We start from the raw sequence: 18194 nt of genomic DNA, 5'->3' as shown, positions 1-18194 counted from the left end.
GTGAAAGGAGAATGTGTGTGTGTTCAAGGAGAATGTATGTGTGTACAAGGAGAATATATGTGTGTGCAAGAGTGACAATATATGTATGTGAAAGGAGAATGTATGTGTGTGTAAGGAGAATATATGTGTGTGCAAGAGTGACAATATATGTATGTGTAAGGAGAATGTATGTGTGTGTAAGGAGAATATATGTGTGTAAAAGGACAATGTATGTGTGTGAGATAGAAAATATATGTACGTGAGAGGCGAATATATGTGTATGAGAGGACCAGAATGAATTATGGCTTGTACGGCCCCTCATACATGACGCTTTTTCTGTCTGCCTGCATTTTGGTCACACACACTGACACAGGGGGTGGGCATGTAAGCACAAGAACGATACAGGTTCCGAGGTGGGCAGCCGGTGTGTGCGTTTGCATGTGTGCGTGTGTGTGTGTGTGTGTGTGTGTGTGTGTGTGTGTGTGTGTGTGTGTGTGTGTGTGTGTGTGTGTGTGTTCTTGTGGGCGCCCGGTGTGTGCGTGTGCATGTCTGTGTGTTAACCCTCTCTCTCTCTCTCTCTCTCTCTCTCTCTCTCTCTCTCTCTCTCTCTCTCTCTCTCTTCCTCTCTGTGTGTGTGTGTGTTTAATGCCACGTCAAGTGGGCATGAGGTGGCACAGGTGCGAGGGCCTGTCCAATGCTGCTCGCAGCTTTAATTTAATGTGTCCTTGTGCCAACATCGCCACCCACTTTTACTGTAAAATCATTTACCTTTGGAGTCAAGGAAGTTGTTGATGCCTGTTTCTTTTCTGGAAAGTTCCTGTGCCAGCTTGTCTTGTCTTGAAAGCCAAGGAGTTTAGATGCATGGTCAAACAGGTGAGCAGCTTCGAATAAGAATCGCCACTTCCATGATCAGCTTCACACAAGTTCCATCGTTGATGGCTTCACACTGGATGGCGTAGGTTTCACTCATCAACTTCTGGACAGAAGATACCTAAAGATAGGAGGCAACAGTTTATTGAACTAATCAATTCAATCAATTATAAATAAAAATAATCAATTTGGAGGGAGAATAAAATAACATTGAGAATAGCCGATCTACAAGCATTGTGAACTTGTAGATCAGTTATTTTTGCTTTTTGTGCAGCACTTGTATGACAAAATATGAAATGGGGCTCAAGTGGTTGGACGAATCAATTTAGCCAATTACACAAAACCAAACATAATTGATGTAAAAAAAATAAATTGAATATTTGCTTCTCGATTACTCTATTAACCAAAAAGTAATCCATACAATAAAGAAAATAATTGATGGTTGCAGCCCTACCAGAGGATCCTTAGTTTTGAAGGCACTTTTTAATTCCTCTCGTTTTGACTGCAGTTCTGCTCTACTGGTAGTCCCCTCAACAGCAGGCTGCCACTCCACACATCCATAACGATCTGAATTTCTGGACCTTTTCTGTCTTGAATCTTCACCCCCTGCTGGCCTTTTTCCTGAGGTTGGCTGCCTCCTTACATTCTCTGTTTTCTAGCTGGGCAAAGAGAACTCCAGCACCATCTTTCGCAAACGGTTGATTTCCAAAGGGCTCAGTTTCTTTGAAAGAGAGAGGATATTCATCAACAATCTTCTGGGCAATTTCCCGCAGCTGTGATCTACTAGGTCTTTGTTTCTGTTTGCTGATATAATCATCAATAATGAGCCGAATCATATCTCCCCTTTTGTTTGGCGGTATCCTTTTATTTTCAGCAATGGAATTCATGATTCCGGCGGGCATTTTGTGCCATGGCACAGAATAGATCTCACAGGATGGGGAGTCGGCAGGTGGTGTTGGGGGCAGATCTCTCTGTGGCAGAGGTGAAGTTGTTGGGTCATGGACAGGGCTTGTGAACGGTGTTGCAGCTTGTGAATCTATGGAAAGCATACATTAACCATATTAACCATCTCATCAATGTTACTAATAATGTACTGGTTCCCAGTGTAAGGTTGGGGACCACCAAGTATACACATGGGCCCTTAAAGGTTAATAACTCAAAAGTGAACAATCTTCAATTTATAACAATCTTGGCCATAACGGGATTGGGCAACATGGAACAATAAATAAACACATTAAAAATAAAAATCATTATTATATTTTTTGACCAAATGTCTTTATTTGAATATTTGGTGATACATAGCATTTGGACGTGAATTTCAGTTTTCTTTTAAATCTTTCCTAAATTCCCCAAATACCGTAATCTACAAATACAGAATGAGTCATATCATATTGTGATATGACGTGTTGTCCCTGATTTTTAAGAATGATTTGAACTTATTTTGTATGTGTTGTACTAGTACTGTGCAGGAGAAAAACTTACCGGCTTCGAAGGCTTTAATGAGTCTTCTGCACTAAATGAGTGGCAGAGTGCCCACAATGTCCGAGGCTGCAACAAGGCTCAGGTCATCCACACACTGAACTCCTAATTCCTCCAGTTTGTCCATGAGTGCGTCCATCTTATCGCTACTGAGTGATGGCATGGCTTTCTTTTTTTTTTTTTTTTTTTAACTTTTTTTTATTGGAGTTTTGTTTCCGTCAACAAATCAGACAGTGCCTATGAACATTAGACACATAACAAGACACAAAACAAGTACAGCAGCTCTCAATAAAAGATATCATGACAGCGGAGAAATACAAAAGACGATGGATCAGCGTTATGATGGAACAGGCTTAACGTAAGCAGATGTCGCTCACAACAGTCCTTTCAGTAGAAGGGAGGAGAGGTCTGGTCCGATATAGTCCAAAAATGGGCTCCATACTCTATAGAATTGATCTACACTGTAATGTATGACGTTGGTCAGGTATTCCAGGGGGATCAGATCGAAAATGATCTTACGCCAGCCACAAATAGAGGGAACCTTGTCATTAACCCAGTGCAAAAGAATGTTTTTCCTAGCTGCAAACGTTAAAATATTGTACAGTCTTTTGTTGGCTGCTGTTTTTAAATGGTCACTTGAAAGACCCAGAATCAAGGATGTGGGATCCATGTCTATGTTAACATGAAAAATTCTCTCCAATTCACTTATAATTTCAACCCAGTATCTTTGAAGCTTGTGACAGGACCAAAAACAATGAGTTAAAGTTCCCACGTCAGTTTTACACTTGAGACACAAAGGGGAGAGCGAGCGGTTGAAGAGATGTCTGCGATGAGGAGATATATGTAATCTCTGTAGAATTTTAAATTGTAATGCTTTTGTCCGAGTACAAATTGAAATCTTTTTGGCAAGAGCCCAAATAGTGTCCCATTTTTCTTCATCTATGGTCACAGACAGCTCCTTCTCCCACAAGCCTTGGATCCTCTGAGTATCAGTGGAGGATAAACCAATAAGCACACGGTAAAATAAACTCAAAGATACCTTCAGCTGATGTTGGAATAGAATTTTCTCGATAGCAGATATTTCAGGGTGATCAATAAGGGTTGTGCTATGAGTGATGTAATGTCTTATTTGCAAAAAGCGAAAGAAATCGTGTTTGCCCAATTTATAATTATTAGTGAGTTGTTCAAATGACATAAGTTTACCATCTGAGAGAAGGTCCCTGAGAGATTTAATGTTTTTATTAGACCATTGCCGAAAACCAGGGTCTGAAGAGCCTGGGGGGAAAGCTGGGTTGTTTATTATTGGGGTGAAAATAGATGTTTTATTTGACCTTCCCTCAAGACGGCGGACAAGCCTCCATGCTTTTAGAGTATTAATTGTTACAGGGTTTGTACAAAAGGCTTTAATTTCTTTAAAGTTATTAAAGAATAGTAAATCACTTAATCTGCATTGTGATAAAGCTGCCTCGATATCCATACAGATTGAAGTTCTACCTTTAACCCAGTCGTTAACAAATCTTAAGTGGGCACAAAGTTGATACATTTTAATATTAGGTAAGTCCAAGCCACCCATTGAGCTTGGTAGATGTAACACTGCCATCTTAAGCTTGGGTCTGCGCTTATTCCAAATAAAAGAGCTGAGCCACCCATTTACATCCTTCAAGACCCGTTTGGAAAACAGAACAGGAATCATTTGAATAGGGTACAGTAGTCTAGGTAATACATTCATTTTGATCAGGGCAATGCGTCCTAACCAGGAGACAGGAAGTGGAGTCCATCGCTCTAAGTCCTGCTTAATTTTACAAAATAAGGGTGTGAAGTTGGCCTCGTATAATTGGTCAAAGGATGGGGTAATGAAAATTCCCAAATACACAAACCCGTTAGGAGACCATTTGAAAGGAAAGGCAGGTACAGTAGTTGGTATTTTTGAAAGGGTGCCAAGGGGCATAGCTTCTGATTTGGCCAGATTGATCTTGTAACCAGAAAAGCAACTAAATCTGTTAATCACATCAAGAAGACCTGGTACTGATGTTTCAGGGTGGGTCAAAAGGATCAAAACATCATCTGCGTACAAGGTTATTTTATGACACAGCTGTCCAATTTCTAAACTACGTATTGTGGGTGTCACCCTTATGGCCTCAGCCAATGGCTCTATGGCCAAAGCGAATAAGAGGGGCGACAGAGGGCAACCCTGCATCACCCCTCTGTGAGTGTTGAAATATTCAGACCTGAGTCCGTTAGTCAAGACCGCTGCTTGCGGCCTAGTATATATAATTTTGACCCATTTTATGAAGTTCTCCCCTAAACCGAATTTACCCAGTGTATGAAGTAGGAAAGACCATTCAATTCGGTCGAATGCTTTCTCTGCGTCAAGAGAAAGCACCAGGCCATTAATAGATTTTTGTTTAAAAGCTAGGATAGCGTTCAACAAACGTCTAACATTAGTGGCTGGATTCCGACCCTTTATAAAACCTGTCTGGTCTTCCTTAACCAGTATTGGTAAAAGATTTTCTAAACGGGAAGCTAAGATTTTAGAAAGCAGTTTCCTATCCACATTTAAAAGGGCTATGGGTCTGTAGGAGCTGCAAGATTCCGGACATTTCCCTTTCTTTAAAATTAAGGATATATTGGCCTCCTTTAGAGTGCGTGGAAATTCTCCTGTGGTGAAAGAGTGATTGAACATATTAAGAAGCGGTTCTACAAGAATATTTTGGAACTGTTTATAGAATTCACAACAGAAACCGTCAGGTCCTGGTGACTTTCCGTTCTGTAATGTATTAATGGCTTTGATCACTTCAGTTTTAGTTATGGAACTATTAAGGGCAGACTTTTGCTCTTCTGATAAATGTGGTAAGTCAAATTGAGCGAAGAAATTATCCATTAGTTGTTCGGTTTCTGGAGTTTGTTCGGAAGAGTACAAGTTTTGATAAAAATTTTTAAAACAGCTGTTTATCTGTTTATTTTCGTATACTTTGTGACCATCCTCATTAGATATAGCTGCAATAGTTTGGGATTCTGCACGTTTCTTAACATGGTAGGCCAGACATTTGCCTGCTTTATCTCCATGCTCATAAAACCTCTGTCTGGTATATTTCATTTTCCTCTCTGCATCCCTAGTAAGAAGGCAGTTTAGAGCTGATCTGAGTGTTGTGATTTCTTGCCATAGTGATGGTGATGGAGAAGCAATATATGCTTTTTCTTTATCCAACAGATCACTCTCCAAAGAGTTTTGTTTCTCCTGTCTTTGATGCTTCTTAGATGCAGAGTATGAGATAATTAACCCTCTTGCATAGGCTTTGCACGTTTCCCATAAGATGGAGGCATTACTGGCCGATGAGGCATTAATTTTCAGGAATGCATTGAATTCAGTGGAGAAATTAGAGATAAATTTTTCATCTTTAAGAATAATGGTATTAAGTCTCCAGTGCCGAGATCGATGTAGACCTGTTTTGAGGTTTATATCCATTATTACTCTAGCGTGATTGGAAATAATTATACTGGTTATATCGCATGATGAAACTGAATATAAGTCAGTTCTTGGCAGAAAAAAATAATCGATCCTAGTTTGGCACTTATGTGGAGCTGAGTAAAATGTGTACTGCTTGTCCATGGGGTGAATGCACCTCCAAGCATCAATAAGCCCAAACTCCTCGCATAAAGCATGGAGTGTGTTGGCCTGAGGAGAGGGGGGAGAAGTGCTATGTGGAAATTTATCAATAAGCGGGTTTAATACTAAATTAAAATCACCACCAACAATAACAGTGGAGTTAGGAAGAAATGGAGCTAAATCCAGAAACATTTTGGTAAGGAAAGTAATTGGGTGGGCAGGTGGAAAATATACATTCATCATAACAATATTTTGACCTTGCAAAATTCCTTTGATAATCACATAACGACCATTCAGATCCTTAACACAGTCAGTTATTGTAAGAGGTAGGTTTTTCCTAATCAAAACTGCTACCCCCCTACTTCTTGTTGTGAAGGATGAGAAAAATACTTGTCCAGGCATGGCTTTCTTAACTAACTCTTTCACAAGCTCCATGTTGGCATGTGTTTAAGAGGAATGAGCAACCTCCCACTTCTCTGGTATGAAGAAAGTGGATAATAGTCATTAAGTTGGTCCAGATTTGGACAGATGAACATATCAGAAAACTTCATAGACTCCAAGCTCAGGAACCCAGCTGGCAGTTTTCCCCCGTAGCAAAAGTAGGACAGTTGTTTCATTTTTTATAACAATGCTTGCTATTTGTCCTAACTGCAGCTGTCCTTTAGTATATCTCAGTAAGACAAGCATACCATTTCCATATGACGTGCCTTTAACCTGGACCTTCTCTGTGACAACTGAGTTACTTGAGTTAAGTCCAAATTCGTCAACTGCTGTCCTTATGCTTTGATCATAGAGTTCAGGATAGAACCTGGTGGAGTCTGAAACTTGAACCTGGGGGCTAAATAGACTACCACAAGACTAATAAGCCTGAAACAACTGATGTCTATCAGCAAGTGACTTGGTTACATTTTTGAAGTTTTTACTCGCCCTAATACATCTTTTAAAATAAGAATGTTTAGATTCATAGCGCATCGTCCAAGTATGTAGGAGTGGGCCAAACTGCAAACTCAAGTCTGCATAGTGAAGCAGATAGTGGTGTTTTGGTCTAAGTCTTACTAGTGGGAATAACACTTGCCTCATTTCCACATACTGTTCGATCAGTCCCTTCATGTAAGCAATCTGCGTTTCTGAAAGGCTAGGTGCACAGACAAATTCAACTAGATCCCTCAGAAGAAATACCAGTTCCCATACTGCATTGTTGGCATCTTTAATTCTGTCATGCAATAAAATAGGCAAAAATCAAAAAAGCCACCTGTTTTGGGCTGCATGGCCTCCAAGCTTTGCTCCATTAATGGGAATAGCATTTGGCTTGTAGCTGCTTTCGCCAGGAAATGATTTGAGCCTGTTATTAAGGACCTCATAACTGAACCACTTTTCTGTTTTGATCAAGAACCGCAAACACATTGCTAAATCATAGTCAACCACACCCTCAAACAGGTCATGTGCAAGACAGGGTGGCAGTCCGGGCTGACACACATGAAAGTTAGATAGTTTGTTGAAAACACTGTCACCTTTAATACCATGATGTGTGGGCACTTCAGGGTGACTTTCCAGAAACTGCACTGACACATTATAATCAGCCGGATTTCTATGAGTGAAAACTGTGAGAGGGTTACACTGAAATTCATCTCTTGTCGCTAGACAGCATCTACAGAAATATTCAGCAGAGCTGAAATTTTCTGTAAACCCACCAATCATGTGGGAGCCAAGATTATCTCCCATTATGCATGCGACAGTACCTTTATATATCTTTCCATCAAAAGATATGCCCTTTTCCTCCAACTCACACAAGTCTGATACAAGTTCACCGAAAACCTTATCGACCCTAAAATATTTAACATCTTTCTCTGTACAGAGAAGTGCTAACTGTATTTGATCAGTAGTTGACCGCTGGTGTGGAGGGAAATTTGCCAGAGTGAAGTAGACAGCTAATACTTTGTGCTTTGTCTTGGCAGATCCAAGTGGATTAGCCACCTTGAAGGCATCCTGAAACAGCATCACCTTTAAAGCATCTGGGTCTGAGCTAAATATGGCATTGGATTTAATGGCCCACCCATTAGTGACATCACAGAGTATGTCATCTTCCACATGAGGATTAAAACTGTGCTGAGCTGCAGCTCCCTGTTTCAGAATTGCTCTGAGGCTTTCCAGTACTGGAATATAATGGTAGTGCCTCCGCTGCCCCTCATTGTACCCAAGATTGACTTCAACAGGCTCAACATAGTTAAAGTGTGCCTTGTAATATTGCATCCTTCTGTGGTGTGTTGTTAAAGGACCATTTGCATCCAATGCCTTGTGCATAGGGCTCTGCTCGTATGCACTCTTCCAAAGACATGTTAATGTCTCTGTTGGAACGTTATACTGCTGTAGATCACGAGCTAGCACATCCATGGTATATTCCTGTTGAATATCATTTAGTTTTCATTTCATGTGCTATCTTTGTAATTGTGGAGGCTGGGACCAAATGTTTTGCCTGTAAACCCAAGTAAAACTGAACTAGACTGTCTGTGTAGGTGTCATGCTCTTGATCACTCCCAATATTGTCACTGTGTTCTCCATCAACTATTCCTTCAGGCTCTACATGTGATCCTTCACATGGCAAGGACTGTTCTGCAACTTCACACAAATGAACAGGAGCTATCTGGGTAACATCCCATCCTTTATGATATCTGGAAATGTGAGAAGTAAAGGACGACTTCACATTAAACGTCTTAGAACATCCACCAAAGGGACACATTACAGTCAGACCCTCTTGAATGTGAGTGGTTAAGTGAGACACAAGCCTTTTAAGATCTGCATATTCACTGCTGCAGAAATTAAATGAACACTTCAACTGTACTGATACACTACGGTTCCAGGTTTGTCTGCTCCTTGTGTCTGGGTGTGTCCATGCCATATGAACAGCAAGACTATTGCATGTGGATAACCTCCTTCCACAGTCCTTATGGTCACATGAAAAAAACACATTATGAATATTTCTGTGTGATCTGCAGTGTTTCAGGTAATCGTTTGAAGAAACACAGTTAAAGCCACAAATGTTGCAAGCCAACATGTTGATGAGACTGAAATTGCCAGGTCAAAGACAGACAGAGTCAGTCAGTAAAATTTCTGCCCACCACCACAAAGGTCGTGGGTTTAAATCCACCGTGGTGCATCCGGCTTTGTTGAGCTTCTACATTAGCAAAATTGGCCTGTGTTCATTGCTCAGGGGAGGGAAGCCGGGTGGAAGGGTGGTAATTGTCACTGCACATAATCCTATGGGCTGGGGTGGCACCTGTCAGCAGTGAGTGCTGGGCGGGAGGAGTAGGACGAAGGCTCTATGTCCTCCTAGTAGGGGCTCCTCACAGGCAGGTGAGTCAGTGCGATACAACAGCATGCAACACAGGGAGGAATCAATTGGAATAAGGACTAAAGTGGAGAGAAAAGGGGATAAAAAAAAGAATCAATAAGGAAATGATTCTATTCAATGATAACTATTCTATGAAAACTCCAAATGAACTACAGCAGTATGGCATTCCAACAGAGACATTAACATGTCTTGGGAAGAGTGCATACATGCTCAACAATAGGAAACTGTAATTCAAGTCAGCATAGTGCAGCAGATGGTCATGTTTTGGTCTACATGAAAAAAAACTTTTGCCTCATTTTCACATACCCTTCAATCAGTACCTTCAAATAAACAATCTTCAACGCAGAAGGGCTAGGTGCATAGACAAATTCGACTAGCTCCCACAGAAGTAGTACCAGTTGCCAGACTACATGTCATGCCCATAAAATAGGCAAGAATCTCAATAGCCAGTAGCCACCTGCTTTGGGTCACATGGCTTCAAAGCTTTTCTAACTTTTTGGAAATAGCATTAGTCGTTTGTTGCCACTTTTGTCAGCTGATGGAAAATGTGATTATACGATTTGCATTGATTTTAACTTCTTGACTAGTTTTGTTCAGTATTTTTGTGTGGTTTGTATTTTGTTGTGATCGTTGTTTCAATTATTTAAATTACTTACATTTTGACTTGTTAGTTACGTTTAGTTACGTTATGTTTTGCTGTCCACCACTGACGTCAAGTCTGGTTAACATCTTGCTAAAGCCTTAGTAAAGACCCACTTGTGTGTGGGAGTGGCAGCCCATTAAATAGACTTGGAGGACAGCAGCTCAGGTGTGGAGGGTGATTCAGGAGGAGTGGGCACTGTAGCCTGGCTTGAGGGAGAGCAGCTACCGTGGGCATGGCGGTGGGTGGACAGGGACACCCCAGCCACTGAAGGGCTAGTGGTAGCCATCGCACTGTGCAGCCGACAGGGTATGTGCTCCTTGTCTGCAGGGTGACCTCATCCATGGGAAGCTGTCTGGTGGAGGGCCAGGTGTGGATGGCAGAGAGGGGAACAGAGTGACTCTGACGAGATGAACAAGGTAGCAGCAGAACAGGGGGAGCGGCATCGTGTGCAACTAGAACAATATCCAGCCCAAGTGAGTAGATGGGACGGAGCATTACAGAGTGGCCAGACGAACACATCATGCTCTGGGAAGGCCCAGTGATAGAAGATGACAACCGAGTGCTGTGCACCAGTCCACTGCAGTGACAGAGCAGAGGCTCTGTCTCTCCTGTAAATCTCAGACAATGACGAGCAGCACTTGGTCCAGTGTGTTCTGCAACTGTAACCCCCAAATTCCACCAGAAGCGTCGCGTAACGGCTGCACCACGTTCAGCGCGGCTGATCGCTGCCATTGTAGTCAATGTGTGCACTCCCACCAGAAGCGTCTCAGCAGCGTCCCAGAAGCGGCTCGACGCTCTGCTCCACTAAAGATCCGCGCCAGGTCTATTTTCGACAGCAGCCGTGTCAATTTTAACAGAGCAGATTGAGCCAGACAGGATGTGGCACTCTCTCGCACATATTTCATGATAATATTTGAGATTGTGAGATTGTGTAAAATTTTAAGGGTGTCCGAAAACTTATTTCCACCACTGTATTTTAGGACCCACTGTAATAATTACTTTTGAACTTGGTCTTGTGAAGAGCACATTAAAATAGGCCCTTTGCACACTTAGTATTTAGACATTAAAACCTATGTTTTAAAAACCTTAAACTTAACGTAAAAACAATAATGAAAACAGCCAAATGTGACGGGAGGGGTGGCAGATCCAGGCTTCTCTTGGCTCTCATTACACCCACATTTTGCATTTTCCCTGTGAAACTGAAGCTGCACGCCAGTTCACGATAGACAGACAGATTGGGCCCTCTAAAATTCGTTTTATTTTTGTCCAAATTCCGTTTTTTGCCTTTTTTTAATTTTTTGAAATTCCATTTTTTCCATTTTAATTTTTGAAAATTCCATTTTTTTACCTTATACTCTTATTTTACTACCAAAAAAGAGTGTTTTTAATGTTTATGACTAAAATGCACACAAATGAAATAGAAATTACCTTATATTAATTAAAGTGACAAATAAACAACACTTTATTTATTTAACAATTACGTTGTTATAGCAATAAAAGGTGTAAATGATATGTTATTAATGATTTAACAATATGTTAAGTTATTACTTGTTTTATAAATGTAAATTACTTATCAAACAGACCTAACAATTCAACTACCAATGAATGAGCAGTAGTATGCATGTGATAACATAGATTGAAAAATAAGCCAAAGTGATACCTCTTCTCTGAATAGACAAGCTAAGCCAGTGTGCTGCTGTTAGCCAATAAAAATAGAGCGGAGTGGCAACTCTTCGCTTTGTTACACCATCCATGTCAGTGCGCCGCTGTAGCCTGGAAAGTTTCTTCGCCTTTTGGACATATGTTCATATTCCACACAAAAACAATATTTCATTCAAATTATGTCAAATTCCGTAATATTCCGTGTTAAAAATAGATTCCTTTTTATTTGGCTAATTCCACGATTCCGTCCGCGATTCTGTGATCGCGGAAATTATAGGGCCCTAGACCCGCACAGAGACAGGCAGGCACGCACGTATGCACAAATACAGACATTTCTAACACTCTACAAAGTTAGGTCCTTCCTAATCAAACCAGACTTGACGTTAGTGGTGGACAGTAAAATAAATATAGCAATAAATGATCCATGAAGTAAAATTCAAATTATAGAATCTCATTTTCCACCGACTGATATTTTCATCTGGGAATTTTTTGAGCCTGTTATTTAGTAACTCATAACTGAATTATTTGTAATCCGGCTGATCATGAGAGTTGTGTCAGTTTCTGGAAAGTGACCCTGACTGTGTTGACCGTGATTTAGCAATGTGTTTGCGGTTCTTGATCAAAACACTAAGTGGGTGCCTTGCCCTGATACATATTCACAGACACAATCATTCATTACCTTCATCCATATTATTAGTATTATTATTATCATTATTATTAATTTTGTTAAGGGGGGGAACTGGGGACTTTGTAGCTAACTGAGTCAAGTTTAGCTTCAAAAGGTATCTTGAAACATCAGCTTTAAAGAGCCTATATTCACTGCTGTCAAAATTAAATGAGCACTGTACAGACAGACTTCAGTTCTAAGTTTGTCTGCTTCTTGTGTCTGGGTGTCTATGTAAAATATGAACAGCAAGGCTACCGAAGCCACAATATCTATGGCCACACTGACTACGAACCTGGAATGCATATGACCTATTTGCTGTGTTTCGGGGATTCAGTCAGTTAATCCACAGATACCAACATAATTCTGATTCGAAGAGAACTAATACGAGCTGATTCTAATCTACTGGTCCGGAGCTCGTGTTTTTAGCTCGCCCGTATGGCAAGCCGTTCCTGCCGACTACGCGACTGAATGTGGCGTATTTCTGGCAGGAACGGCTTGCCATACGTTGCAAGGCAACATAAACAAAGCACAGACACAACGTACAATAAGCTACTCTATAGGACTAGCATTAGTCGGGGAACGGGAAGCTAACATTAGCTCCCGGCCGGTTTAAGGAGTAAAAAAGAGACGACTCAGCTCAGCACCAGTTGCTATGCTATTAAACGCTAAAGCTAGCTCCTCTCCTGTACCGGAGCTAGCCCGGGAGGCGGGAGCTAACCGGGCAAAGCTAACTTTAATGTTTAATGCCATAGCAACCTACTATGAATTCAAGTGCAAACACACAATAAATGCAAAAACAATAAGTGATAAGCCAACTCTTGGAGGGGTAAAAAGAGGATTGTCTTTGGCGCGAAAAGAAGCTAGCGAGGGAGCTAACTCAGCCAAGACTAAAAGCCCATTTATACCCTCCGGATCTGGACGAAATCCGTCCGTCCCACACGTTGCATCCATAGGGGGCCTTCATACCTCCGTCCGTTTTCAGCGTTTTGTCAGTGTGTCCTCTAGGGGACAATGTCAAGTCATAAATTACAGAGCCGTTGGGGAAAAAAAGATTAGACAAATCTTTTTTTTGACGTAGAGCCGGTTCTCTTCTTCGTCGGCTTTTGGTTTGACTCATTTTGCTCATTTTGACTCTACACTGCCCCCATGACTTCCGGTGGTTTCAAGTGGTTTCGTCCGGAGAGCTCCGGATGGCTAAGCTCAGAGCCGACGGACAAACGGACGGATACGGACGAAAGCATCCATATCCGTTATTTACGGAGGGTATAAATGGGCCTAAACACCGGAGCCCGGGCCCGTTGCTATGCTATTAAGCAAAGCACGGTCACAACACGCACACACACACACACAAACCTGCAAATACAGTATAAGCTATATAAAACACACCTTTTTTATGTGCTCAACTTTTCACGGGGGGAAACTGGGCCTTTGTGCTAACTGGGGCGAGCTAGCACGAAAGCCTGCCAGAGGTAACGTTGATGTAATAAAGAATTTTAAAAAAAATTAAATAACTAAATAAATTAATTAATTTGACCACAGAAGTGTGAGGTATTTTTCAAGTTTTCCAGTTCAAAACACAGCCTGTCCTTCAACCCTACCCTCACCTGTAAAATCTGCGTGTTGCGGAGTTTTCTATAATGGCCGCCTTCACTCTCTCTCTCGCTCTCTCTGAATTTTACTACCCAGAATGCAAAGCGCAACGGAAAAAATACTGTTATATGAATTACAACAGCAACATTCCGTCATGATATTACAGGAGATAGTACCATAATTCTACGGATTTTTTTTTCAGTGTAGATCTGGCTTGGTGAAGACCTCCTCGAAGGCTGAGGAGATGAGTGGAAGTGGATATAGTTCTTAGACTGTGACATCATTTCCATCAATTCCCTATAGTCACTGCATGGACTCAGAGTCCCATCCTTCTTTCCCATGAAGAAGAACCCTTCCCCTGCTGGTGAAGAGGACGGTCGGATGATGCCTGCCACCAGTGAGTGATTGATGTATTTCTCCATTGAGTTTCTCTCTGGTGCAGATAAGGAGTACAGGCATCCCTTGGGTGCCGCGCTGCAGGTCAATGGCAGTATCATAAGGATGATGCTGGGCATATGGGAGACAAAATGACTGGACTGGCCACAGAGCATAAAGAGATTCTCCTGTCATCTTCTCTCCCTCTCCTCCGATGATAGCTTGGTGTGCCCGAGTTGCATGAGTACCGGTCCCTCCTGTTGGAGTGCTGATGGTGATGATGTGTGGCGGCTTGCCAGAGGGTGAGCTGCAGGTTGGCGAGCCAGTTTGTCCTGTATTCTCACCTGTCAATGGGCCTGAATGTGGAGGTCAACTCAATGACACCATCTAGACGATGGGAGGTCATAGGACACGAGTTCATCCTTTATGTAGTCAGCCAGGCCATGAAGGAAGGCATCGTGGAGGGCGGCGGAATTCCATTTACTCTGGCGTCCCCGAGTCCAGAAGTCAATGGAAAAGTTGACCACTGACTGCTCCCCTGGTGGAGAGTCAACAGACCCCCTGCTGTGGTGTGTGGCACACTGTGTGCTCAGTGTTGAGCAGACAACAGATCCGGGAAATGTTTGGCGAGCCAATCAACAAACAGTTCTTGGGTTCAACAGGAGCGAGACTAGAGACGTGGTCAGAGACAGAAGGCGAAGGTAGTTACAAGGATTGTGGAGAACAGACAAGGTCAGGGAAAGGTGAGGTCAATACCAGGAAATCAATCCAAACAGTTATGCTGGAGAGTCTTGCATGAGGGCGAAGAACAATCTGGCAGTGAGTGGAGAGGAGATGCTTAAGTATAGTGCTGATTGGTGATTGAGCAGGAGGGCGTGGCTGAGCAGTGAAGAGTGCTGGCTGAGCAGGTGAGCAGATGAGAGCAAAAATGGCAGAAGGTAAGAGGTGACAAATGTGACATATACAGTGTAAACAGCATGCTTGGATTTATACTGGACAATTATGACAACATGCATATGTTTAAAAATAGGTTGTAAGTACAGTGGATGTTTTGTGTTCAATGGTTATTGTACAGGGATTGTAGTGTGACACCATATGACTGATTTAACTCTTCATCAGAGTGTGAATGATGCCGTGTGGAAAGAAACTGTTCTACACTAATGGTGTGTCAGATACCACCTGAGTGCACTTGCTAACATCAGCAACAAGGTAAATGGGAAATAACAAAAAGGTGATAATGTAAGAATAAAAGCAAATGTTGAGAAAACAAAATGAAAATAATGTCATGATTTCATCTGTGGCATATATGGAGAGTAAGAACAAAGCCAATCCAGAAACAATAAACAACAAACTAGGCCATTATTTTGTGTGTATTTTCTCTATGGTATTTCATTTTATACAATATATTTAATAATACATGTGCTGCTATGCTGTCAGTCGGGCCCCAGGCTCCATATGGAGCCCTCCTAGAGGTGTTAATGCTGTCTTCAGCAGTCTCCTTCACTGCCCTTCACCAATATAAAATACTCTGTTACATTTGCAGTTCCATTTACAAATGTATGTAGCTGCTATGGCAAGTTCTGTCTTCACTTGTCAGAAAATTACAACCTGAGTGTGAACACAGATATACTTGTATTTTCTTTTGTATTCTATCTGACATAGCTCCAATTTAAATGTGTCAGATCTGTCTAAGTCAGCCTTTAGTGTTTAAAAACCTAAAAGACAAGAGAATTGCAAAGGTCATTACACCTAACTCTAGAAAAGCAAATAGGTAGACCTTGAGGGCAGCTTTGTCAAATGCTGTTTCCAGGACAGCCCAGTCTCCTTTGAAATTCTGTATATATACAACTAACTGACTTTTTGCCATGGGCAATGTGGGTGACTGCCCAGGGTGCAATCTATGCGCCAGATGCATTGGCGCAGTGCCCTCAAAAAAAGACCAAAAAAAAAAAGACAAAATAGAACTCGCCAGTTTTCTAGACTACCGCTCATTTCCATGTCAAGTTAGTGGAGTGGGCGCTGGGGCGCCCTTATTGTCACGTCAACTTGCTGCTGAGAGTCATACAGGTTGTGTGTGTCGTGTGTCAGAAGAGGCAAGGGGGAGGGGGGCAGGGGACAGACTGATGATCCCAGGCCACACAACACAAACTGCTTGCAAATAAATTGTATTGCATTCATAAAATTAATATATATACCTACATGTAATTAATTGGGTTATGTGAAAAATGTACAAAAAAAAAAAAAAAAAAAAAAATGTGTATGCATCTACGTAAATTTGTTTACATCACGTGACTCCGGTTGTTTGACGGGCAGACAGACGGTGTTGGCAAAAGGTAATGCAAAAGATAATGATGTCGAGTCTTCATCTTCATCATGGATCAAAGTAAAAGACTAAAGAAGCCATCAGGTGCCCAGTTCAGAAAAAGAAGAAGAGGAGAAACGGGCGAGAGATAAAGGTACGTAGGTTTCTTTAAGCAGAGAGGAGTTTTTCCAAGCTGAAGCTTATTAAAACATACTTGAGGTCCACTATGTCACAGGAGCATCTCTCTGGACTTGCCATCATCAGCACCAATCATACAGTTGTACAACAGATTTCGTTTGATGATGTAATTGGTGATTTTGCATCAAAGAAGGCTAGAAAAGTAAAGTTTTAGATTGCACTTTATACCTGTTAATGTTAATGCCATTTGTAAACAGGGAAGGCAAGGGATGGTTCGCCCAGGGCTTAAAACTAGCCAGGACTGCCTCTTGTCGCAGCTTGGTCAGCTGATGTGTTTTTTGTTGTTGTTGTTGTTGTTGTTGTTTTTTTCTCATTTGATGCTTCTTGGAGCTTCAGGTATTTTTGGCAATCTTAGATTTACCCAACTGGCGACTTTGGCTAGAGTTGCCTAGATGTTGTTTTTCAACATAGGCATGGTGATTACTGCACAACACACACACTTGGGTGTATAGGTGATGTGGTGACAGCTTTGACATACAGTAAGTGACAGGGATATTGTACCATATAGGACCATCTGTGCCAAGTTCCCGTGCAGGACACACCAGCAAAAGTAACTGAGAACAACAGAGCTAAGATATTCTTTTAGCACTTGACAAATTTTCCAGTTTCCGTTTCAATGTTGTCTTCTTGCTAATTTCAATTAAATATGGAGTCTCAAAATTTGCATATCATCACATTATGTTTCTATTTACGTTTGACACAGCGTTCCAACTTTTTGGGAAACAAGGTTGCATACCAACATGCTAAAGAGCAATTTAACAGGAGCTCAAAATCTTGTTTTTGCTGAAATGCCCTCAAGGTTGTGTTAGGGCACCAAAATGTCACTGTCTGGTTACAGATACACTTCACATTAATCAGTGGTGCAGGCTGAGGTGGTGCTCTAACATTAACATTAACATTATGTATCCTTAATGTATATAATAAGCAGTATATAAAGAAGATAATATAATAAGAATTTTGTATTTATGTTTTTAATCATTATTAATTTGCAGCCAAACATTTCACTAAAATAAAAGAGCTCACCGAGAGCTCATCTGTGTCTTTGTGCTGCTCAGGCTGTTCTCCCAGTGAAATGATGCATGACATTCACAAACCATCCAGTTGGAAATTTAAAAGACATTACATTTTAAAAACCAGGTATGAGTACAGGCTTGTTGCTGAATTTCTTTGCTAGTGGTGAACTTTGCACCAAATTTCAAGTGATCAGGTAACAAATTTCCGAACTTTGATCTTTTCACAGAAAAAGCTGCCAGAGCAAAAGATGATTGCTTAATGGAATTTTATGGCTCTGGATATTTTTTTGTTACATTGACATGGCTCACTATTAAATAGTGCACCTAACATGAGCTGGACCAATAAAAAAAACTGAATTTACCATTTGTTGCTCTCATTTTTTTTGGTCATGCAACTTTTAATCAGTTTCAATCTCGAAAAAATCTTACTGTATCACCTGATAATACAACCCTGACCCTA

The sequence above is a fragment of the Chaetodon trifascialis genome, chromosome 18, assembly GCF_039877785.1.
Source record: "Chaetodon trifascialis isolate fChaTrf1 chromosome 18, fChaTrf1.hap1, whole genome shotgun sequence".
Lineage (NCBI taxonomy): Eukaryota > Metazoa > Chordata > Actinopteri > Chaetodontiformes > Chaetodontidae > Chaetodon > Chaetodon trifascialis.
The sequence above is the reverse complement of the archived record's forward strand: the minus strand, read 5'-3'. Positions refer to the sequence as shown.